A 5,000-nucleotide genomic window follows, 5' to 3' on the forward strand; every position below is an offset into this window, starting at 1 on the left:
GCAGGACGAGCTTCTACTTTTAATACTAAAAAGTTCGTTAAAGAAACTTGATGTATATCAAAACTAACAAACAGACACAAAAAAAACATGACTGTGTCGACAAATGATAAAAGTCACACACTTTATATCAGTAGAATTACATACAGAGCGATGCAGGTAATGACAATCAGCGGCCATGAGAGAGGCACTGTGCACCCGTAGCCTGTTATTTGCGCTATCAATCACTCTATATCATATTAAAATGCATAATTACCACAGCGGTCATTCTACGTCAACAATGAACGTATATGGCATCGACTATTCTCTGATCTTTTCCCAATTAACCTTTGAGTCCAATTTCGACCCAGTCAGCCAATTAATTTCTGAAACCGATACCGTTTTCCAAATTTGAATCGGTATACTGGTCAAACACAGAGCGTCGATAAATATATCTAATTAAACAATCAAAACATACATTATTACGCAATCTAAATTAATGAGATTTTAAGGGAAGGTGCGCGTATCTCCCATTGAACCCACGCGAAATTAATGAACACGCAACTCAAAGGCTCAAAACTTTGTCAATGAATCAAACTGTAATTACAAGATCGGTCCATCGGCGTGCATGCTCCTCCACTGCGGTAATAACGTGGCACACCTTCGCGGCGACAATAACGGCGGCTCTTGATTGCTTGCTTCGGTACCTCCTTGCTTACTTGCTTGCTTGCTTAGTCCCCGAAGAGGCGATGGTGTTGCAGACAATAATTCCTTCGAGGATGAGCCGCGGGTGCTAAAACTCTCGCGCCATTTTTTTTCTCCTTTCCCTGGTGTCTATCATCACCGCTAGAGGGCCTGTCTGGTTTTATCATTATTCCTGTTATTGGGAGCGAGGGTGTTGGCTGTTATCGAGGGTGTTATCGATATTCTTAGCTTACTGGTCCGATATATATTAATATTTATTATCAATATATTATCTCTAACCATCGTTATTAATATAACTCACAATAGTTCTGCCATCACTATACTTCTGATTTTCTGATTATGCACTCTCCTTCTTCTTACATTCTCCTAATCAATATATTCATTATCACTGTCAGTTTATCACCATTATCGCTATTAATGTTATTGCAAGCAATGCCATCATTGCTATTACCAATACTATTGCTTCGTTAATATTGTGGTTATCAATGTTTCATGTATCGGTGTTATGAACATTGATAATATATGTGATTATCTTTGTTATTAAAGCTCATTGCATTATATAATCATTATCATTACTTATCATGTGATTAGCATTGATCTTATCATTGCCATTTGCTTCATTAGTTATATTTCTTTTGTCACTGTCGGTATGAAGATGGTAATCATAATAATGATGGTGATAACTATAGCAATGATAACGATTGATATTATCCTCTTTTCTCCTTCTTAACATGATATCATACTCATCTACATTGTCACTACAGTTATTATCCTCCTCACCACAATTATTGGCATTATATATGTATACACACACACACACACACACACACCACACACACACACACACATACATACACACACACACACACATATATATATATATATATATATATATATATATATATATATATATATATATATATACATATTTGTATATACATACATACATACATATATATATATATATATATATATATATATATATATATATGTATACATATGTATATAATATATATGTATATACAATATATATATATATATATATATATATATATATATATATATATATACACAATATATATATGTATATATATAATATATATATACATATACATATATATATATATATATATATATATATATATATATATATATATATATACACAAAGATATATATTCATATATATATATATATACACATACATATATATCTATATATCTATCTGTCTATCTATCTATCTATATATAAAAACAATATGTATATATGTGTAAAAGAATGTCTGAATGTATTTGTGTATTCTTTATCACTAGTCTTCGTTTGAAAAGGATAATCAATATGATTATTACTTGTCTCGCCTTTATTACTGTAGTTATAGTTATTGATAACTGCTTTATCAACATCGCAATACGCTTGTTATTCACAGTTTTACTATATCTACAAATGATAACAACGAGGCAAGTTGCAAACAAAGGAAACAAGAGACACATTCGAAAGAAATCATTTGTAAAAGCCAGAGGGAGGAACAAGGCCCTTATATGCACACGTGTATCACTATGGGCCGCTCAAAGGGTTGTGTTTTGATGCGATTATGCGGTTGGCGCTCGCCTCTGATTCCCCTTGTATGGGTAAGTAGGCACAGGTAACAAACACATAGCAGAATGCCGCTAATTGGCTCCTCCCCATCGGATCAGCTCTGCCGTGAGGCGAACACAGACCGTCAGTTTGAGCTTTGCTTAAAGGAAGCAACGGCAATGGCTGTGCGCCTCTCGCTGTTCGCGAGGGTCGACCGTCGAAGAGCAGAGTAAAGGGGATCGAGTCCCTAAGCAGTATGCAAATGTTGTCAACAACAATGCTATGAACAAGTCAGAGATACACCATGTATAAACCACCTCCCCCTCCTCCCCTCCGCCCTCGCCATCCCTTTCCCCTCCTGACAATCACAGCGCATTAAAGCCCATCCATTCTCGAAATTATTAATGTCCCATTCGCGGCCATAACCACTTCGAGAAAGGGACGCGATTAGATCCCACAAACCGAGGCCTTCCAATCGGTGCTTATCGCCATCCAAGACCATTTGTAGATGACAAATTCAATTAAATCCTTTTATCCGCCCATGTCAGTAATCTATGTCTGGCCACTATTGGCAGCCCACCAATTAGCATAATCAAGCCACACAATCTATCGAGTGCTTAACGAGGGCTCAAAGGCTTTCGGTTTGTATGAAACATTTTGGGACGCCATGTTTGTGTCGGCGTTTTTATCACCTATTTCATTATAAACGACTGAACGCATGTATAAACAAGCGAGTACACTGGCAAAGAGCTATTCAAACTCTCTGAGCGTATTGTTTTGATCCTTTTACATCGAAATAAAATATAATCGACAAAGGCTTAGATTCTATAACGAGTATCAGGGGCACGAGGTAATTCCCATCCTGTATTAGCCAGCCAATCATCACGCCTGTTAAGTCCTGTCCAGCAACCAATCATAATTCATTACTTCCCCGTCAGTGACTACGATTGGTTGTTTTCGGTTGCCTGCCTAAACTTTGGTAGCTCCTAGAGTTTGTACATGAAAGCTATTGTCACGCGTATATCCTTGTCTATTTCCCCAAACCTCCTTTATGACACCTAATTTTACCAAAGATCTTTTATGCGAAGTTGGGAAGACGAACTCCCACCCTCCGTTCGAGTCCCGCGGTTTCATGTTCTCGCGTTAACGTACTTTTGTCGTGTTTTCTTTTATTGGAGAACTTTATGAAGTGCGATGTAGCGAGGTTTGAGGTGTTGTATGCTGCTTTATGCTCTTCCTCTCACCCAGATTCGGTGAGTTAAAATCTGATAGAATGAAGTATTGTCCATTGTAATTGGTAACATTATGAGACAGTCTGAATGCGAGCAACTTCGCTCTCTCCATCCGACCATTATTTCTGATTGCCGGGACATCGCCGGATGATCTGATTGGTTTGACGCGAGAGCCTATCCCGCCAGATGATATGACTAATAATCAGTATCTGTCTGGGAGCATCAAGTGTTAATGAACCTTGTAGGTTTGATTCACGGTACATTCGGCGATATTTAAAGCGGGTTTGGAGGTGCGTCCGACCGTGCCTCGGCGCGGAATATGATTACCTAATTTAATCTTTGATACCGGGCTTATCTTTGATGAGCCTTTACACATTTTGCACAGCAGGACTGAGCGTCGGGCGAGCGCTAAGCGTAGCTCTGTCGACGAGAGCGAAAATGATCGACATGGGCGTTTGTCATGCGATCATTCGCTCAAAGGTTAGTTAGATCAGCGCTGGCCAAGGGAGGGCACTCGAGCAAGAATGCGGCAGACTCGGATAATAAGCCTTTTGGAGGATCCAACTCCAAAGCAGGTTCAAATGATTTCATAAGTGGTGAATGCCAACCTGGGGGGAAAAATGTGGCCGGCGAGCGAAAAGTCCGAGAGCGGACGCATTCGCCTCGAGCTTCCATTGCTTTGCCGTAATTCCTCCTCGTATCTTCAAGCAGATGTAAAAGGAAAAAAGAGGGAAACAATCCACCCTTTCAACTATCACTTGAAAGTTCTCGTTTGACCCAAAGGTCGTCCGTATGGTAATAATATTAACGCATTTCCACGCAGTTGGGAGAGAGAGCTGACCTCTGCGGCTAAGAGCGCACAGGTGGCGCAGACGATCTCAGAAGCTGACCACGCCCTGAGCGTGACCTTTCACCCTTGGTGGCGAATCCATTCCACCTTTCAGATGGCGAATGACTCTCCAAACATCCATTCCAGATCGCCAAAGAGAATGTTAATGAAGCGAGAGGATAATTATGGAAGTGATCTGACTTTCTCCCTTAAAGAAAAGAAAAAAAAGATAAGATTCAGAATCCTAAGTAATCAACTTACAGGATGATAACGATGGCAACTGTGTCAGAAAGCTACGACAATATTTCTTACAGTCAGACAGAATGCCTCCGTATCAATAGAGGTGTATGACCCTCGCTTTATCACGGAGTTTAGGATCTTATGAGAAATACAAAGGCACCCCAGGCCGTGCAGAATGATCCTCTATAATTGAGAGTATCTGACAAGGGTCAAATGTTGTTTTTTATTTATACAAATGGAAAGAGAAATGACATCAAAGACACTTTAGTTTGAATGATGGAAATTCTAAATTAATATAGAGTTGAAGTATATCCCTGTATTCAGCGGGACATATTATTTCTAAATGGTTGTTATTAGTTATTTTCTTACGAGTTACTATTGTTATTACTTACTTCCCTCTTCGTAAAGGCTGCTTGTTTAATTCAATTTAGTCACATATTTACCA

Source organism: Penaeus japonicus, unplaced genomic scaffold (assembly GCF_977035675.1).
Source record: "Penaeus japonicus unplaced genomic scaffold, GWHDUDI00000001_assembly GWHDUDI00000016, whole genome shotgun sequence".
NCBI lineage: Eukaryota > Metazoa > Arthropoda > Malacostraca > Decapoda > Penaeidae > Penaeus > Penaeus japonicus.